This window comes from Oreochromis aureus, linkage group 17, assembly GCF_013358895.1.
Source record: "Oreochromis aureus strain Israel breed Guangdong linkage group 17, ZZ_aureus, whole genome shotgun sequence".
Lineage (NCBI taxonomy): Eukaryota > Metazoa > Chordata > Actinopteri > Cichliformes > Cichlidae > Oreochromis > Oreochromis aureus.
In genome coordinates this window covers 32,115,816-32,137,997 of record NC_052958.1, presented here as the reverse complement: position 1 = coordinate 32,137,997, position 22,182 = coordinate 32,115,816, and the positions used below count along the sequence as shown (strand labels likewise).

The 22,182-nt window shown below is 40.8% G+C and overlaps 1 pseudogene; it reads left to right on the top strand.

Annotated features, from left to right (window-relative positions):
• Positions 1 to 1,438: 1,438 nt before the first annotated feature.
• LOC116334347 lies at positions 1,439 to 20,524 on the top strand (annotated as a pseudogene).
• The last annotated feature ends 1,658 nt before the right edge of the window (positions 20,525 to 22,182 follow it).

Here is a 22,182-nt window from a genome sequence, read left to right as displayed (position 1 = left end):
AACACAGACGAACCAGCAACAGGCAGGAGAACACACAGGGCTTAAATACTCACAGCAGTAATCAAGGGATGGGAGACAGGAGGGGAAAACACCTGGGAGAAATCAGACCTGACGAGACAGGGGAAACGTAATCTGAACACACTGACATCAGACACGGACCTTCAAAGTAAAACGGGAAACTCACACACGCAAAGACACAGACTCAGAGACGCCAGCTTTACACACAGACCTCACTACACTAGATGGAATACAAAAAAAATGATGATGTAATATGATTTAAAAGTCTTTAACACTCTTGTCTGCTTTACTTTGTCCCAACATTTTTTTGTCTTTTTATTAGTTTATTCTGTTTTTCTACCTCCCCACCAGCCTGCTGCCCGTCTTACAGATCAAAGTGACATTTGTACAGAAAATTCCTTTTTAATGTCTACCTGTAAATGATACTGTTTAAGTGGCTCATTGTATGAATTTACATTATTCTTGATAACTGCTGCATGTTTTTATTAAAGAAAATACGACAAAACTTGTAATCGCTATGTCCCCAAATGAATTCATACATGTTTTTATCCAAGCAAAGAATGAAAGCAACATTCTGTTAACTAGCACAATCCCTACTTCTCCTTAGCAAAATGTTGCATAAGTTGTGAATAGAGGTCATGAACAGGTGGAGTCAGTGGAGGTGGTAAAAGGGGGGCTCTTAAGAAGAGGATTTAGCCGGCCTGCGCTTGATGATGCTCCAAAGAAACCCTTTACAGATCAAAATCAGGTTGACTTAACCCAAACATTTTGTCCCTTTCACGGTGCTCCCTTTGAGAGTAGAGCAGAGCAAAGGAGAGTTAATGGTGTTGGGCGGATAGGGACGCAGTAAGGTGGGGGAAGAGGAGGAGAAGGTAATGGCACTTAATCAGTTAGTCCACACACTGCTGCTGATGTCTTTCACTCATTCCTGCGTAATAATTAGGATAATAGAGTAAACGGGGAGACAAAAAGGCTGTTTTTGCATACAGTAATGTGGCACTAACCCTCCATGCTCCCAAGGCTAAACGCAGGAGTGAATGAATGGGCAAATATGTTTTTCCCCTCCAAAAGCAACCAAGGTCAGTGACTCATTTTTAATATGCAGAAATGTACTGGGTACTGGCACCAGCACCTCCAGGCTGTCTAAAGCTTGCACAGTGATGGGTTTAGGAGGTGCTAAGTAAGTGTATTTGACCAAATTTTCTCTTAAATTGTTAATATCACAAGTGGTCCAGTGCTTTGCAACTTTTTAGGAAGACACTCTAGCCCTCCTGTTGTCTTCACATCCTGTACACGCGTTTTGTCCTAGGGTCAAAAAGGATGCAACCTCTCTACAGATCTAAAATCTGAAGAAGCTTTACCCACTACCCACACCTCTGTTATGGCAGCTATGTCTTGATGCATGTTCAATCATCCAGCGATGGGGATATCATTGACCAGGGTTGCCCATGGTCAGCCCCAGTACTGCCAAGCTGGCGTCCACACCAATAAATGAGTCCTTGTTGAAAGAAGTCCTGCACTTTGTGGAGCACTTTAGTTCCCAATACCCGCCGGAAGCTGAACATGTGTTTGAGGAGCCCCTCCAGTGGAGTACCGCTTTAGTGGCATCTGATTTTAAAACAGACTACGGCATCAGGTTGGTCTAATCATGAGGCGGGCAGCTGGCTGGCTCTCAGTATTATGTGTCTGTGCAGGATTTGCTGTTGCCATGGTGTCCAAATATTTTTTACCTTAGACATACTCAAAGCTGTATGTGGACCGTAATTATTTGTTTTTCAGCTTCAGTAAGATTGAGAACGTTCCACTGTATTTCATCAGAATGTCTGCTCTACTTTAAGTGTGTTGTTTCCTTTGTGTCTCACAGTATGGACCTGGAAAAGTACAAAAACAAAGACTCAGGCCTCCATTAAGCATTTTGGGCAATTAAAGTTTCTTTTTTGTTTTATTTCCTACTCAGTGACTCAGATGTTCAGTCCCACGAAAGAGATAGTGAGGGTCATCCACTGTTGCAGCTCTGTCGACCGACTGTTTATGTACGCAGCTTCAGCTAGCTCTCTAAACTGCTTCATCTGGCAGATGATAAGAAGCTGGCGGAGGTTCGGGCATGTCAAGAAGGTAAATTTGAGTCCAATTTGTGTCCCAAGCAGTCCAACCACCAGCATTTCTCCATAACCCGCACACTTAATGTGTTTGTCCTCCTTGCTACTCTGTACAGCCGTCCAATTATGCTGCAATTGGTAATTCTTTACAGATATGCATTTACTTTAGGGCCACTGTCAACAAGAGATGGACTAATATATATTTCTGTAACAGATGGACACATGATGAATATAGTAACACTTATTTCATACTGCCAGTGGATTTGTTATGGAGAGATGATATTAGCTTAGTTTGGAAAAGAAACAAAGTACAGTCAAAGCCAGTGCAGAATGAATCCATCTCATAGCATTTGAATTTGAGTCGCTAAACCTCCCCTCTTTTGCTGTTCAGAAAACAGAGAGACCCTGGTTAAGATTCTTGGTAGGAGCTTTGCCTCTGACCTGGCGATAGAAGCCCATGACGATGCAGTAAGTGTGGTAGACAGGATGAAGGAGGAAGGCCTGTCTAAGGACTTGGGGGTCAAGGTCAAACTGTTTCAGTTGTTGCAAGACATGGACAAACAGATCCTTGACAAGCTTCTTAAAGACATATCAGATTGGGTGCTTTTTTGTATTCCATCAATCCTCCACAATATTTCCATTTACACATGTTCAAGCACATTTGAAACAGCCTATCTGATTGGACTAGGAAGCATATTGGAAAAAAGTAACCACTAATGAATTATTGTTTTGTTTTCCTTAATATTCACAAAAGACTAGTAAGGCTGAACCCCAAAGCAGTGAAGAATGAAGTGGAAATCCTTCAAGTGTTCTGCGGTGGGGGAGATAAAGTGCTGTTGAAGTCGCTGCGATACAAATCAGGTTTGAATCAGTTCCACATTTCACTGGAATACGAGGAAAGCAATCACTGTTAACACTAATGCTGCATAAAAGCTGTGTTCTGCTGCTCTCAAAGACATGAGAGACAGATTTCAATTTACAAAGCCGTTTTTCAGCTCAGGTATTTTACTTCATTGCATTGCATTTAGCAGCATGCTCACATGATGACACATTTTATTCTATTCTGCAAAAAAACCCCAAAAAACCTCTATTCAAATGCGATTTATATTGCAAGTATAACTATAGCTCAACGTGTGCCTTAGACCTGTTCATGGAGTATTATGTCCTCTCTCCAGCAGACCAGACACACCTTCATCCTTTGTTTTCTTCCTTTTATGGATACAAACCTGTTGTGAAATGATATCATGCTGTGCTTCACCGTTAGATGTCAGTAGATTGGCCACTGTAGGGAACATCAAAAACATGAAATTTAGACTGTCCCACTTGTTTGGTGGTTGTAGAAATGGTTTACATGATTTTTTTGCTGAGATTCAGAGGTTTCTGTGGACACTACTCATGTTGGCACTTATATTTCTGACCTCTTGTTATAACCGATTAAACGCGATCTCCTCCCTTTTGCCCCCATTTTTCTGGGCATGGGTGCTTTAATAGTTAACAAAACAAACATCTGTCTCCTATTTTTGTGTCACATAGGAAAGAAGCATCAATACCTGATGAGAAGACTTATTAATTTGGCCTTGCTGTGAATTATTGTGGTGTTTGGTGCAGTTTTCTTGTTTTGTGGGGTTGTTGTTTTTTTCAAGTGGAGATGAATATCTCTAACAAGTTGATTTGTTCACATTTGCATATCTTGACTTTTAAGAGAAATGTGTTTTTTGAGTTTGTACACTACATGCATATTAGGCAACAATTTCCTTTTTCAGTATTTTTGTGTGGTGCATTTTTCAAAAATCAACTGAATGTACCTTTAACCTTTTCCAAGGCTATTAAGTTGGCTCTCTTCTTTTTGTTTTTAGACTTTGAATTTTCAAATGGCTATCGTGCCCCCCTGTGGAGACAGGTGCAGGGTGACATTTGCTACCTTGTGATTGAGCCCTGTGACACTGAAACCCTTTACATTACCTGCAGCACTGCTGGGATTTTTCTTAATGGGGTAAGACTAGGAGTGAAAGGCACTGCGGTCCACATTGTGATCTTTTATATTTCTATGTAAATTTGACTTAAAACATAATCATATTTTCACACAAGCTTTCAGATACGTTCTAACCTCAGCTCAACTGTAACCTCAACTAACAACAGCTGACATGTGAGCCACAATAAATTGTGGGTTTTGGAATTGAAAAACAAAGTTAATTTGAGTTTGTTTTCACAGGGCATAAAACAGGAGGGGGAGGAGAATGGATATGAGCGAACAAGTGATACTTATGAAGACCTGCTAACACTTCTGAAGAGCAGAGCTCCACATTTTGCTGAGAAAATAAACCAGGTAGAGTAGAATAATAGCAAGTAACATAAACAGATTAAGGCATGTCTTTTTTTTGCTGTGAACTGTAACTCTCAAAGCAAAAGTGTTTGGGTTCTCCAATGCCTCTTTGTCTTATGAACTAGCACCTTCTCTCTAATCCTGTGATTTTATGCCTGATGCTGTGTGATTCATATTTGTACACAGAGCTGGGATTCTGTAATCTAGGCTAATACATTTTGTCAGAGACCAAATAGACAGCAAAGCAGAGTATGCTTCTGGACATGACTTCAGTGATTGAGCAGTTGTTAGTATATGAACCTGCAGTGTCCCTTAGTTTGTCAGATCCAGTTTTTTTTTTTTTTTTTTTTAACTTTTTATTAGACTTTGCTAATCAGTCAATAGTCTGCACCAACTCCCAGTTTATATTAGCATGTTGTACTACTCTCAGCCATTTAAGCTGAGTGAATGAATGTGAATTTTTTGCAATAGTGCAATACTACCCATCTATATCTGCCAGGATATACTGATGATAAGTGGACTACTGGAACTACTACTTGTCCATGTATGCCTTATACACGGACAAGGACTGACAACACAGAACTGATGGGAAGCTACTATTCCAGCCAATGCAGTAAGAGATCAATTATCTTTAACACTTGTGGGAGCTATGGATGAATACAAAGCCAACTTCCACACTGCCCAAGAAGCACCTGGCAGCTCATTGCAATGACATCATTAAAAGACGAAGCTGGAGATCAAGAGGCTATTGCACAGTGGAAACAGTAGTGAGCAGGATGGACATAATCAGCCAACTGTAGTAAAAGAGAGCACTGGAACTGAACTAGATGATGCCCAGTCACCTGCAGGGACAAAGGATCTAATCTTTATCGGAGGAAAAAGATTGTGGCCAACCTCAAGTAGCCACTCAACCAAGAGCAGGAGTCAACCAGCTCACTGGCAAAATCCCATCAGTGAGTGAACATTACATCACCGGTTCAACTCACCAGGATCATCAGCGAGGATATGAAGATGTCATTCAGACTGGGAAAGTGTAGGCGAATAGCTGCAAAGAGAGGGAAGGTGATCCGAACTTGCTAGAAGACAGAATAGCAGATAAAAAGTACAACTACAAGTATCTGGTTATACCACAGGCCAGTGGGAACTGAGGTGAAGTGAAGGCCTGCCATAGCCAAGTACCTTCAGAACGTAAAAAAGGGGGCAATGGATGGAAAATACAGCACACTGATTGACAAGAAGTCAAAGAAATGCTAATCAGTTTAATCAGAATAGCTTTTTTTTTACATAAGCAAGAATTTGAGAAATTTACAGTCAGATTAAAAAGCACTTTACAGTCAAATTTTACCAGCTTTGTTGCAAATTGAAAGAGGTATTTACACTCATTCTTCAGCTTCTCGCTTTCCCTCTTACCAGCAGGATTCTGCAGTTCAAGAACTATCAACAAAAAAGGAAAAGACTGTGAATGAGGTATCTTTTGGTGCCAAACTGGCTTATAACTATTATTATTTCATTATGCTAGTGCACTGTTCTTCTGTTAGATGCTACACATCTAACAGTCTGGACAGTGAAGGTAAAACAACCAGTGATATAAGATTAACAAATATATTTTTGAGTGGCAGGGGGCTTGACTGAACTGAGAAATGATAATAAAAGTCAAGATAAAGTTCAAAACTTCAGCCCAATGGATTCATTCATGGTTATGTGATCTGTTTATTCTTGTGTCACTACAGGAGAGCTACAGGACTGACATTCAGACTTTAGGCATGATCAAAGATTTGGTCAGAAACCTAAGCAGTGACAACGATGAGCTACAAATGCACCGTGCCCGTGCTATCTTTAAGGTACCTTGTTCCTTGTCTGTGTCTTGGATCCATTGGAGAATAAAGGATGTTGACTAAAAGAGTTCTATAACAATATTAACATAGCTCTCACTTCTCTCTTTTGCTCTGCAGTGTGCAGAGGACAAGCAAACCCGTGACCTGGTGCGCAAGTATAAAGCTCTGCAGCCACTGGTCTCACTGCTGCACAAAGCAGACAACAAGCAACTTCTGGCTGCTGCTACCGGGGCAATATGGAAGTGTTCCATAAGCCAGGAGAATGTAACTAAGTATGAATACCTCAGAAAGCACAGCAGTACCACTCATTAACACACACAGATTTTAAAACAGAATATAAAAGAGATACAGAGAACACTGTAGTCATAGCTTGTTAGATACATTTTGTGTTTGTTATTAGATGTAACAGATTAGTATGACTTTGATAATTCACTTGATGAAATAAGTTGATAGCAGTAAAACACTGAGTCATCCACACATGCCCATGCCTTTTGGACCATATGTTTGCCAGGATGATGGTGTTAACAGCAGTCTGTGAACACATGAGTAGCAGCGGTGGATATAGAATGCATCCTGCGTCAGTACATGGTCTCTGCATTACTTAATGAATTGTCACACTATAAAACAGTTATCCTGCTACTGATAATAATAATAATAATAATAATAATAATAATAATAATAATACTAACAGAAGAAGCGATCAGACAGTGCAAACCTCAGCCAAGGCAGCTTACTGTCTGGGCAGAGACTTACTTTCAAGGAAATAATATTGTAACTTGTATATAATCATATGGTTTTCTTTGTTCTTTAAAAGTGAGGTCAGAGGTCAAATGTTACATGTTATTTGGATGTAAACTATAAAGTAATATTTAGAATTCCCATATACCAGTATGACTTCCTAAATGTTTCCACTACAAACAATGGCAGTAGAATTTTAAGCAGTTTACAAGATAAAAGACATTTTATGAATATTTGACCCTGAAAGAGAGGTGAGAGGTCCAAAGTAATGTGATATTTAGAATCCCTTATATGATGTTATAAATACAAACAATGGCAGTAAGGAAGATAGATTTAAATAGGTCTTTGTACGGTACTTTCTGTATGTTGACAATACACACTACACTTGAAGCTTTTTACCAATTTTTGACCAATAAATCATCAACTCAACCTTCGAGACCTTGGAGGATGTTAGCCAAACTTTAATGGTAAACATGACCGCACTCTACACCTTTGGACATTTTTATCGGGATTATAAAAACAATTTTTAGCTACTGTGTTTACAGAAAGAATGACATGCATGCATGTACACACGCACAAACACTTCCAAATACATAACCTCCACGGGAGACGTAATGATGCCATTAATCTTATGTAAAGCACATTTAGTGACACTACAAACACTAAAAAAACACTTTGGCTGTCCTCACTCTAACTTTAACTTGTCACAAAGGTTGACAGAGTTCTCTCATTTTGTGGTTTGGTTCCTGTGTGTATTGTGTGATATTTTGTTTTGTGGGTGACATGCACAGTTGGATATGAATGAAGGTGAAATTGGCCACTGCTTTGGGAGGAAACCAGTGTGATACACTGCAAATGTTTTTAATGCCCACTTGAATGTGTAAGTGGATCTGTTTTTTTATACTCTCTCAGGCTTATTTGAATCACTTAAAATGTCTAGGTCAGGCAGAAGCTTGTAATGAAGTGACAGAGCCATTACTGTCAAAAAGGAAAGGCTGTTATTGTTACAGGGATATAACTGGGTAGAATCAAAGTCTGAGTGGCGTAATATGATGAAAATCTCTTTGGAATATGTTTTGTTCCAGCAATATTGAGAGGCAGAGTCTGTTTTCTTCTGTTTTCTTTCGTTAAGTTTATGGTCAAACGAAACAGATCCTGTGGCCCACTGCAAACAACAGATGTTTTCTTCTTTTCTATGACATTTACAAAACTGGAGCTACACAGTGTGCTAGCTGTTGACATTTTGCATTCATTGTTGACCTGGTTATCTTCCCATTGTGGATATGGATGTATTTTCCTAGTATTTCATGCTGGATTTAGTCAGAAATGGCATGAAAGGAGAAGAGGAGTATAGGTGGGTTGCAGTGTGGCTTGCAGATGCACAGCAACTAAGGCCATGTTAAATAAGTTAGAATAGCGTACCCAGCATGGGGTTCTTGACATAGTGATAGTTGTCAGTCTGTTGTTTAAACCACTTCACACTGTGTTCCAGACATGGTTCAGACTACTGAATGGATTAAAAAGTGAGATAAGAAGTACTTTATTTATCCCCTGACTTTTCATCTGTGAACATTTTTGCTGCCAATGATGGCACAAATGTTTACAGTTCCCAGTCTAGCACAACCTAGTAAACACTTAGTGTTGTTTTACATTCTTTGGTTAATATAATTAATTGCTAAATTATATGAAGTGATTAGTTAATATCATACAACCCCAGTTTTGTCTTCTTTTCTTAAAGGTTTCAGGAGTACAAAGCCTTGGAAATCTTGGTTAGTCTGCTAACTGATCAGCCCGAAGAAGTCTTGGTTAATCTAGTGGGAGCAGACACATCACATGATGTGTCTGACTCATACATTCACACACTCACATATTCTCGACAATACGGTCATACAGTTTTACAAAAGAATGACATCAAGTCTAGGATACAAACACAGTATAATTACTGGTCATGCATTGATGCTTCAAGAAATCTCCTGTTTTTTAAATTTGTCATTATGCAGGTAGGTTACCCTTTTATGCCCGGCTTAATGACAGGTTATAACACTTTGTTTATTGTACCTGCTGTGTTAAATCTGGTTGTGGTTTAATTCCCAGTGTTAACCTAAATGCAACGTAATGTCAGAATTCACGTTGTTAGTTATCTGTTAATGCTAACTAACAATGAACCCATTACATGTGCTTGAATCAAAAGCCCAATAAAAAAATTGTTAGTATGATAAAATATAGCCAGTTACTGTGGGGAGTTTCACACAGTGGGCAAAATGTGTTACATTTGTTTATTTGCTTGTTCATTCTTTTCTTTCATTCCCTCCTTTCTCACAACACTTTCATGTCTTTCTCTTTCTTCAGAATTGTCGACCAGCTTGATGGAATCCGTCTGGTGTGGTCACTGCTAAAAAACCCCAGTGCAGAGGTTCAGTCTAGTGCTGCTTGGGCTCTTTGTGCATGTATCGAGAATGCAGAGGTACATATTTCTTTAGATGTCTGTGACTTAAAACTGCGTCTTGTGTGTCTACTGTTTCTGTGAAGTGAAGCACATATTTATCCTGTAAATCAAAGAGTTCTGCAGTGCCTTTGCCAGACTGAGTAAATATCCTGATTTCCCAGCTGAAAATCTTCTCTCAGCATGCTACTAGCTCCAGAGGCACACAGTTGGGGTGGCTGTAGCTCAGAGGACAGAGCAGCAACTATGGACAGAATAACATTATATTCATTGGCATGTTAAAAGCATAGAAAACATATAAACTTATGATATGCTGTAACCACTGTGTCTAAACCCAGTGGTTTATGGACTACCACCTTTAAACCTGTAGTTCAGCATTTTGGACATTTCTGTGTTGTTGTTGTGTGCCAATATTTGAACAAGGTTATGCTAAGTTGTGTGGTTAGCAAGGAGAATACATATGTTGGACCAGTGTAGATTCCTGCTAAATTGAGCCTTAGCACAGACAATAATTTAAGCATCAGTTACTCGTGTTGTTTGTCAGAGCCCAGTTTAATGGTTTGAAAGTAGATAGATAGATAGATAGATAGATAGATAGATAGATAGATAGATAGATAGATAGATAGATACAGTGACTTGCAAAAGTATTCAGCCCCCTTGAACTTTTCCACATTTTGTCACATTACAGCCACAAACATGAATCAATTTTATTGGAATCCCACGTGAAAGACCAATACAAAGTGGTGTACACGTGAGAAGTGGAACAAAAATCATACATGTTTCCAAACATTTTTTACAAATAAATAACTGAAAAGTGGGGTGTGCGTAATTATTCAGCCCCCTGAGTCAATACTTTGTAGAACCACCTTTAGCTGCAATTACAGCTGCCAGTCTTTTAGGGTATGTCTCTACCAGCTTTGCACATCTAGAGACTGAAATCCTTGCTCATTCTTCTTTGCAAAACAGCTCCAGCTCAGTCAGATTAGATGGACAGTGTTTGAACAGCAGTTTTCGGATCTTGCCACAGATTCTCAATTGGATTTAGACACCAGACAGGTCAGGGATAAAGTTATTGAGAAATTTAAAGCAGGCTTAGGCTACAAAAAGATCTCCCAAGCCTTGAACATCCCACAGAGCACTGTTCAAGCAATCATTCAGAAATGGAAGGAGTATGGCACAACTGTAAACCTACCAAGACAAGGCCGTCCATCTAAATTCACAGGCCGAACAAGGAGAGCGTTGATCAGAAATGCAGCCAAGAGGCCCATGGTGACTCTGGACGAGCTGCAGAGATCTACAGCTCAGGTGGGGGAATCTGTCCATAGGACAACTATTAGTCGTGCACTGCACAAAGTTGGCCTTTATGGAAGAGTGGCAAGAAGAAAGCCATTGTTAACAGAAAACCATAAGAAGTCCCGTTTGCAGTTTGCCATAAGCCATGTGGGAGACACAGCAAACATGTGGAAGAAGGTGCTCTGGTCAGATGAGACCAAAATGGAACTTTTTGGCCAAAATGCAAAACGCTGGCAGAAAACTAACACTGCACATCACTCTGAACACACCATCCCCACTGTCAAATATGGTGGTGGCAGCATCATGCTCTGGGGGTGCTTCTCTTCAGCAGGGACAGGGAAGCTGGTCAGAGTTGATGAGAAGATGGATGGAGCCAAATACAGGGCAATCTTGGAAGAAAACCTCTTGGAGTCTGCAAAAGACTTGAGACTGGGGCGGAGGTTCACCTTCCAGCAGGACAACGACCCTAAACATAAAGCCAGGGCAACAATGGAATGGTTTAAAAAAACATATCCATGTGTTAGAATGGCCCAGTCAAAGTCCAGATCTAAATCCAATCGAGAATCTGTGGCAAGATCTGAAAACTGCTGTTCACAAACGCTGTCCATCTAATCTGACTGAACTGGAGCTGTTTTTTGCAAAGAAGAAGGAGCAAGGATTTCAGTCTGTAGATGTGCAAAGCTGGTAGAGACAGACCCTAAAAGACTGGCAGCTGTAATTGCAGCAAAAGGTGGTTTTTCCAGGCTTATCACATTTAGTTTGGACCATTTAATTGTGTAAATATCAACACTTCACCGAGTTCTTTTGATTCCTCAGAGGCATCCGATGGAAGACAAAACACTGCTCAGTAGACAATTTAACACTTTATTTCTCTTTCACATTACTTCTAGAAGGGAGATGCATCCTGCATGACACGTTAGAACGAGAAGCTCTCTCGTTCTAGTCTAAACAACAGTGTCTCAGTAACTTTCCACTAGAGATGGTCCCCTGTTATCTACATTTTCCCAGGCAAGCGTGGGTGAGAGTCTACAGCTTTCTACTCCCAAGGACACATGGTCTCATGCCTTTATTTTTCAGGGCTGTGTCCACTTAATACTACACTATATGACTTTATAACACTTATTAATAAAAAAAAGCATAGCATTAGTGAGGCACTGCAAATTATTTAATCCCAACAGGTCCCTCCTTTGATCTGCCCCCATGGCAGATCAACACTATTAAAAGTCATCAAGCATCATCATGTTGTCTGCTTTGGTATTAGATCCCCAACAGCCCCGTTAACCAACCTTACCAATAATCCTCGGACAGAAGGCACACCAATTACCCAACTAGCTGTAAAAGCAAATAAGGAAACCCTAATGGACCTAATACATCCCTTTCATTGCCCAAGGACAGAAATCATCCACTCCTCCAACGGATTATGAATTCCAAATATTCATGCATTAATCAATTTTCTTAAATGGTGTTCTGAATCTTCCCAGGGCTCTAGTTACATGTTGAGAATGAAAGTGCAGCACATGTCTCCAAACATTACACACACACACCCTTTTTACCCACTAGGTGTCAGTTCTCTATGCTTCTTTTCCCTCTCTGGGCCCCTTTAACGGGTGGGCCATATATGGGATGACTGCTGTGTTTGCACAATTGTCATAACATAAAAATCACAGGCTACTACTAAAGCTAATTCTGAGATCTCCCATTAAGATAATAATAAGAAGAAGAAGATAATAAGATACCTTTATTAGTCCCACAAGGGGAAATTTCATGTAAGGCTGCCGACCTATTGCACGCAATGGCGGCGCCATCTTACCCTCCGACCATACATACATTACACATAAACATCACATGGGGAAGACAGGTCAGAGAAGTATAACAATGGAAAATGCACAACATGAGGAAAGATAAGGAGAAAAAAAATAACTCCCCCCAGACTGAGCTCCAACAGGGAGATCAGTTTGAGAACAGAAAAAAAACACCTCTGCACATAGCACATGAAAAAACTCTTAATACACCAAAGAAACACATGACAAGCAACAGGGGTGGTAAAGGGTGAGAGACAACCAATGTAGACAGTGCATCCGGACCTGCAGCATAAGCGCTGGTCTCCTTGATCCACCGTCAGCATCGGAGGGGAATAAGCGTCGAAGGCCCTGCCAGGCTAAGTAAACAGTCTTCCAGCCAACCCAGGTGGCCTTGCATAGAATGGGAAGAACAGTCTAAACACAGTCCGTTATCAGGGTGTTGTTGTTCAGCTCCAGCCTTGAGACCGCAGCTGACGCCGAAAGGGTATCCGCGTGAAGTGATGGTGGTTTTTACTTTAGTGCAAACAACTCATATGAATTTCAAAGCTGTTCTAACAGTCCAACACTGGTCTCTCAATCTCCCGTTGGAGAGCCGTGAGCTTCTCCATGATGTTATCAAACTTACGCTCCGTGATGTTGTCATTCTTGTGCTCAAAGAGCCGATTCTGAGAACTCACGACCGCAGTGAGCTTCTCCAAGATGTCATCCAATTTGCGCTCAGAGGTGTTATTCCGAGCGAGCCCCTCCAAGATGTAATCCAGTTTGCACTCAGAGATCTTATTCTGAGTATTCACGGCAGCCGTAAGCTTCTCCAAGATCTTATCCATGCTGCACTCAATGAGCCCATTTTGAGAAACTCACGCCTCGTCCCATCGTTTCAATCCCAGCGAGCAGCCTTGTGGGGGTTTGAACAGCCGGTTCCACTTTCTTAACTCTTCGATAAGTCAGGGCCAAGCCAGCTCCGATCAGCAAGAACCCTGTTATCATGGTTCCGACTAGGTAGATATCTTCAGCACTCAGGCTCACCCGAGCCCAGACTTCTCGTTGAGAAAAGGGTGTCAATTGCATTCAGGGACCAGTTGATCAAATCAAATCCATAGCTTCCTCTGATCCCCATTCTGGTTGTTTCCTGCTTCCACCTTTGTGCTCAGACTAGAACCTCTGTCTGAGGGGCTTTTGACCTTCTATACAGTTAAACAACTGATCTTCCGGGATGGGCGACTTCTCTGCGCTCTTCTCCTCTTCTTTTCTTCAAACCTCAGGGGTTAGACTATCCTTCAGTTCGTTGCATAGATCAGGGGATTTAATCTGCCCCGGCCGGCTGGGATCTATATTTTTTGGGGTCTCAGCCGAGTCCCCCTTTCTTAGCCAGACCCTCCTTGGGCTGGTGCTTCTAGATTTCCGCCAACCCCTTCGTGGTTATTGCTGTGGTTATGGGATCCATCCTCTCATGACTAGGAGGACCCCAAACGACATGACCCTTGACCTCAATTGCTGTCTTGGCAGTCTCTGTGTCTGTCTCTGCTGCGAAGGATCCTCATATCTCCGTGACCTCGTCTGGTGTCTGCTCCTTCCTCTGTAAAAGACTGAAAAGGAAAACACCTCTCTGCCTAGCCTTGATAATCTAATTTTATTATCCATTCTTCTTCTAGTGATTGAAAGTTGGTTTAGAATATCATGTTCGGGACTCTCTGACCTAGAGAATTAGACTGAGTGCCAACTCTCATGAGCACATTTGCAATGTGTGTATGAAAATGATTATAATCGCTTATTTTAGTAAAAGAAATCAAAAAGAAATCAAACATTTTCAATTCTAACATTTTCCCTCCTTTCACAAAAAGCATGTGTTTCATTCAGCCTGCCGTCCCACGGTTTCCCCTCCAGTGTGATACTCAGCTTCTCATGAAAACAGGCATTTTACAGTTTATTGTAATCATTAAAGCTTAAACATGAAAATAATGATTTATGCTTAAGTTTTACCAAAAAAGTCATAAAAATGATCATAGAAACCATAATTTCATGTTAAACCTGGAATACCCCCCTTTTGACACACTCCTATGTGTCAATTGTCAGAAAAAACAAAATGCCTCCACTCTCCCCTCGAATAGCGAAACTGTTCACTGAACTGTCTGAACTGTCTTTCAGATATGTTCTATCTCTTGGTTTCGAATAAACTACTTTACCTTGATCGATGAGTCTGGATTTGTTTGCTTTCTTGTTTCCATTTTAGCAGGGAACTTTGATCCTGAGCTCCTCCAACGGTGTATAACTGAATACAGTAGTGAGATCTTTAACCAGGTCTTCCCATTAACACCTGACCTGTCCAGAGGTTCAGTCAATGAGCTCGCCAATAGCTTCAATGCTAAAATGTTAAATGTAATGGACACTATTGCTCCCATTAAGGTGAAGGTTATCTCTGGAAGGAAAAAGTCTCCATGGAGAAACTCCACACTGGTGAAAAATGAAAAAAGAGCATGTAGGAAAGCTGAGCACAGATGGAGAAAAACAAACCTCCAGGTTCATTATGACATCTGTAAAGAGAAACTTCACAATTATAATTTACAACTGAGGAGTGCAAGGAGGTCCTACTTCTCTGACATCATCACCAAAAACAGTCATAATGCCCGGGTCTTATTTGCTACAGTTGACAGGCTAACAAACCCTCCTGTGTCAGTGGCAGCTGAACTTCATTCAACCATGGCCTGCAATGATTCTTCACAGAAAAAATCCAAACGATTAGACAAGCAATAGGTACATCAACAGCAGATTCAGGATATGTACTGTGTCCACCGAAAAACTGTTTAAACACCATCAAACAGTTTCACCCTATTAACAGCAAAGACCCGGAGGACATCTTAGGTCAACTGAACTCCTCCTCTTGCTGTTTAGATGTCCTGCCAACAAGTTTTTTCAAAAAGGTCTCAAAGACTTTGGAGTCAGACCTGTTACAGATCGTCAACTTTTCTTTAATGTCAGGTGTGTTTCCAGAACCACTAAAAACTGCTGTAATTAAACCTATACTGAAAAAGGACAATCCTGACAAGACACAAATGAACAACTACAGGCCGATCTCAAATCTCCCATTTTTAAGTAAGGTCACTGATATGCCATTTCTCAACAGCTCAATTACTTCTTAAAACAGAATAACTGCTATGATGCCTTCCAGTCAGGTTTTAGACAGAACCACAGCACTGAAACCGCTCTGACCAAAGTGTTTAATGACATATGTCTGAATACAGACAGTGGAAAAATGTCAGTCTTAGTTTTACTGGATCTCAGTGCAGCATTTGATACAGCTGACCACAACATATTACTCAAACGACTGGAGAACTGGGCAGGTCTTTCAGGAACCGTACTAAACTGGTTCAAAACATACTTAGAAAACAGGACATACTTTGTATCAATAGGCAACTACACATCTGAGCAGACAAGTATCACATGTGGAGTTCCCCAAGGTTCCATCTTGGGACCCCTTCTGTTTAACATTTACATGCTCTCACTGGCACAGATTATAAAGAACAACAAAATAAACTATCATAGCTACGCAGATGACACACAAATATATATCACAATGTCACCAGGAGACCGAGGCCCTGTACAGGCTCTTGGTAAATGCATTGAGGAAATGAATGACTGGTTGTGCCACAATTTTCTCCAGCTAAACAAAAACAAAACTGAAGTAATAGTCTTGTGTGCTAAAGAAAAACAATTACAGGTCACCAGAGAACTTCAATCTATACACCTAAAAACCACAAACCAGGCGAGAAATTTGGGTGTAGTGATAACACGAGCAAATGAACCATCCTTAAAGCCATTATATGACTGGGCCATTCATGGTATTTTTGCACAAGCTGTGGTTGCTGGAAGGGGACAAAATCTCTTGACACAGGACCATTTAGGACCCTAGTGTGATCTTGCAGGGATAAAACATGATACACTCCTTACAAGTCTCCACAACAGGTGTGTTGCACTGTAAAGTGCCTGTAGCAAACGGTGGGTTTGACTCAGTCTACATCATGCAGGAGTTTAAGAAATGAAACCTTAATGGTTGACTGACCTTGTTGAAGTTTTTGGAGTTTTTCTGCTGTTCGAAAAACCCCACATTTTGCACATCCTTTGCACAGCTATGACACTACATGTATATGACACAGGTGCTGCATTGTTTTTTTACAAAGCAGCACATGACAAATGGAATAATAATCTGCTCATTTGGATTTATTAGTGCTTTATTGTTCTGCTTTCACGGTTTTTGTGCTTACTTCCTGGAAAAGACTGAAGATAATCTGCACTCAGGTCCACTAATTTATCATTATAATTAGTTAGGCTTCATTAATGACTAGTTATAATATTGCTTTGCAGTATTATGTTCCAAACAGGACTAAATACCAGCCAAAAGAGGTTTTCACAAGCTGACAACTCTGAGTAACATTTCAGACTCCACTGTGGATTCGTGATTTAGACAGCCTACTTTTTGCAGCGTGATGCATCCCCTCCCTCTCCTCCCCTCTGCTGGCCCCGGTGCCAGAACAGGCGTAAGCCATAAACAGTATGTTGGCATTCTCAGGCTGTGTGCTAGGAAACATGAGAAGGGTGAGATATTCAGAGTCCCGGGCAGCGCAGTGAAGGCAGCTCGATAAAGCGGAGGAGGAGACGGTGGTCCGTGCGGTTTGAGCTCAGGATCTCGGGAGAGGAACGTGTGAGCAGGGAATGGGTGACTGGAAACAGGATTATTGCTCCGCACAGCAGAGAGACGCAGGAGGGACGCGCTCACAGTGATTTACTGCAGCAGGAATGGAGCCGCGTTACTGAGACTCAGGACAGGGATGATGTAGAGGAGGACAAACATGTATACAACTTGTTTACTTAACTTTGAATGATCTGGGCTGAGTTTTCATGGCTCTTTATTATCACTTGTAACCACATATAGAAAACTAAATGTCATAAATGGTGACACAGGTTGGAACTTAAAATTACTACTTGGGTGTTTTGACCCATACCTTTGCACATCAATGAATATGATGTTCTCTGATGTGGGCTTTTCTGTTGTTTTTGAACATATCCCTCTGTTCATATATATAAATGTATAATTTATATTTATGTTGTTTGCTACTTATTTAGGCTTTAGGCTTTTTGTGAGACAAAAGGAGAAATGCAGCACAGCACCACACTGACATCTACCTGGAGCTACAGGTGAGACTGAGTCCTTTACAGCTCAGGAGAAGCAGACTCAGAGAAAGACTTTCATTTAAGGGCTCACGTGAATATGAATTCATAGCAAATTCATATATTGTCATTTTTCATCTTGTGTAATTTCACTGTAGTGATCTTTTATGAGTTGTTGTTGTAGTTCTACTCACCAGTCGTACGTAGTGAGGAGGTAAAGTTATTAACAAGATAATCGACCTCTGTTGGAGTAGTGTTCAGGTAGCTGCTCTGCTCTGTGTTGGTACAGGGCATTGAAGATGATAACAGTGGGTGGATTATATTCTTAAACTTGGTTACAGCACTTTTAGAAAGACATCTACTGTGAAGAAAACTACTCCTCACTACTGTGTAATCAATTATTGCAAATTTAAATGTTATCAGGAAATGATCAGACAAGAGAGGGTTTTCAGGAAAAACTGTTAAATATTCAGTTTCTATGTTCTAATAAAGACCAAATTGAGTATACTTTGCCCCATTTAAGGTAAAGTAATCATAAATTAGCCATGTTCCTAACAAAGGTCATCCTGCATGCAGTTTATCAAGGCATTGATTTTCATCGGAATACCTTTTACAGTAATTTTAGGTCATTGCCGTTTAACATAATCATAATCAACCTAATTCAACATAATTATAAGCACAGAGGTAGAAATGCCATTAAGGCATAGGGCATATTTCCAGATACTGACAGTAACATTCAGTCTTTTCGTCTTGATGCATTCTCAATCATCCAGGAAGGTAAATCTCCAAAAGTTGAATCTGTTCATCTGGACGTAGCGTTACGCTACGTCCAGATGAACAGATTCAACTTTTGGAGATTCAGTCTTTTCAAATCTCAGATGTCACCATGACACGATAATTTAGTAGCTAACTTAGATTAGCGCATTAAAATAGTGGAATATCACAATGACTGTGGACTTTTAATGTGTATTTATGGCAGGCTTGATTCATATTCAACTAAAGGAGGTCAGTGGAATCCCTGTGGATGACAAAAAAACTGAGGAAATCATTCGTATTCTGGTAAGTCTCATCTTTCTGTGAAACTGTCCAAAAAACTTTGAGGGTGGTTAAGCTCCAGTCCCTTGGTGAAAATAGCACCACTTCTCTGTGATGGCAGAAACCTCCCCTACTCATCCAGGACAAAGGGCCCACCATCACTGTAAACCAAACACTGGCCTTTCTCTACAAGTCTTTCCTGGCCCAGAGACCACACGGTCTCTATGAATGAGTCCGATGCTGTGTAGTTTCTCCAAGTAACTTTTCCCACAAGCCTTAAATGTGCTGTGTCATGAGCCTGGACTCTGCCATGTCTATGCTCTTATACAGAGCATAGACAGAGTCTCTCAAACTCTGGAGGCCTTCTCAGACACTCCTATTCCTCCATTATTTAGTCTGGGTCGATGGGTGGCTGGCTAAGAAGTCATTGTTAAGGAAGGGAGACAAGGCTGAGGTATGTTGAATTACTTTATTTTACTTCACAGCAGTTAATGTCGTTGCATTTTCTCATTCAGTCAAACGTGCTAGCCCTGCCATCTCTTTTTTTATGTCTTCTAAATAATCATTCCTCTCCTCTCATTGTCTCCCTGCCTTCAGTCAGTTTCTGGTCCAAACATGTAACCGTATATTTAATCCTAATGAAAGTTTATTGGGTCTGTTCTACAATATGTTACTTGTCTCCTTCCTTTTATTCTGCCTTTTCCAAATATACAAAACCTCAGTAAGATATACTATACTTGTACTTGGCTTTAGAAGCCTACTTGGGTTTCACAATGACCCCATTGAACTAAATCCTAGTTCTTAGTTAGTTTTCACTAGAGATTACCACTTTGAGATGGACATGTCCATTTGACTACAGAAAAGGATTGGAGTGCCCAATCTGTGTCAGTGATAAGTTACTGGCCCACGGTGAGAAGGGTCTTGTTCACAAATGAGGGGAGCATAATATCGAGCCAAGTGGTTCGGTCATCTGACAAGGATGCCTCCTAGGCATGTCCCAGGACATGCTGGAAATCCCTTGGATAAGCTGGAGGAGGTGGCTGGAGAGAGGGAGCTCTGGGGTTCTCTGCTTAGGCTGCTAGCCTCCATGACCCAGCTGCAGGTAAGTGGAAGAAAATGGAGGGATGGCATAAGTATTTATATCAAATTTGCAGTATTTTTTTTTTGCTAATAGACAATCTAGCTGCATTATTACACTAACTTGAGGAAAAAAATGTTTTGGGAAAGCAAATAAGTTGGTATTCTAAAGAATGTTTTATTTATTCACGTCACTGCACATTTTGCACATTGCCACTGCTAAAGCTTAAAGTTTGGCAGCCCACTGGGGGCCCACACTGGCTTGGGGCCCCAAGCAGCTTCCTGCCTTGCCTTGTGGCAGGTGGCATCTCTGACTCAGGTAGCTTAAAAGTGATCAAGTCAAAGCTAATTTTTATTGATTTACTATAACCTTTCAAACTCAGGAGACAGGTAGATGTAAACCATGTAAGTAAAACACTATCCACAGCTTAACAGACCCACTGCATCCACTCACTGCAGGGTCGGAAGTTAAGCCTTTTCCTTTAATTCTCACATGCCTGTCACATTTATGTATTTTTCCCAAGAAAATAGAAAGAAAGGACACAGAGCAATATTTTCATTGCCAAATCCGATCACATCAATCTGTTTGCATGCTAGGAATTATTACCAGTAGAGCATGTTCCTTTGTTTTGAACACACAAACTTTGTGCTGTTTTATAGCGGAACCACAAAGGATCTTTTATCTTGCTAAACTCTTTCTTGTTTTCCCTTTTTTGTCAACAACAAGCTCACTGCGAAGCCCTCAATCTCTGTAAGAACTACAGTACACCATCTGTGGAAGAAAGATGAGGAGCAGAGGCAGCTGACATACGAGCAATACTGGAACTCTGTCAGTGGTGCTCCATGACTGACTGCAGCTGCCTCCATGTTCACAGTGGCTGGGGGAATGTGTATAGGTGAGTTTTGAGTCTGGACTTAAAAAGAGGGAGGGAAGTGATGTTTCTTATCTCAGGAGGAAGGGAATTCCAAAGACGGGGGGCAGAGCAAAAGAAAGCCCTGCGCCCCATGGTGGCTAGCTGGGAGGAAGGGACGGAAAGGGAAAGAGAGGAGGAGGATCTGAGACACCAAGAAGGAATGGTGAGTTGAACCAGGTCAGAGAGGTATGAAGGCGAGAGATGATGGATAGCCTTGAATGTGTACAAAAGTATCTTGAAATCATTCACAAGGTGAGGAACATGATGATGACGTGATCATCTTGAGGACCCGGAGCTCTGGGATGACTTAACCTTGAAAGATCGAGAAACAGTAGGTTCTGCTATGACAAAGAAACAGCGCATGCAGTGTTTTGCGCGCACACGTCACCTGGTGGTGAGAGACGGGCTGTCAGATTGCGTTTGATCACAGAGCTAGCGAGCTCTATTTTTACCAGACCCAGAAAATGACCCAAGGTAATGTTGGAATTTCAGTAATCGCGGCATGAGCTTGTTTGTTTCAGACTTGACAAATGTTTTCCGCACCACACATAAATCCATCCACCCATTTTCCTCTGCTGTATAGTTGAAGCACACCCTTTGGTCCCCAACATCCTGGTCTGCCAATCCTGAGGTACCGCCCCTGATCTCAATGCAACATTGTAGAAGCATGTCAATTGTCAATAGAAAATTGTACTTAGTAGTCAGTATAATCTTTTAATAATATAAGTTTGCATATGATAGCATACTGCATGATGACCTCTTTATGACTCAGACTGTTGTTTTAATTCACTGTGACCCGTTATCATGCAGGGAAGGAGCAGTTCCTGCTAGTGATAGATAAGAGCTTAACAAGCAGTTTCACTTCGTACCAGGTAGAGGAGCCTCTCCTGGAACACGCACACACGCACACACACACACATATATACACATCCACATTCCAATGTTTTGATCAAACGCACTGTAGAATTATAGGAATTATTTTAGGGTTACTGTTCATAACCATCATCTTTATCATTGCATTAATTATCATTTCATCCAAGCATTTATTGAAGTTGTTGGCATTATGTTATAATTTGTATTACAGGGGTTATCATAATCAAATATTAACATGTTTATTACAGGTGCAGTTACAACCACTTAAATCGTTGAGTTAAATCTATAATCTTAAAAGCTTATAGGCTGAGTATATTGTTACAGTAAAATAGTAGCTGAGTAAAGGCCTGAATGTATTCAGCTTCTTGTTGCATTTGAGTTTGCTTAGTTACAGGTGACGGAAGGATGTCCAGTCCATGGTGACCTCAAAGGCCTTAGGTCATCACCATATTCGGAAGAGTATGCCACAAGGAGGAACCTCTATGTTGCATTTAATTCTTAAAATACATGAATGTTCTGTACATGCAAATTATGTGCTTGTAAACGCAAGAAGGGGCGTTACAATACCC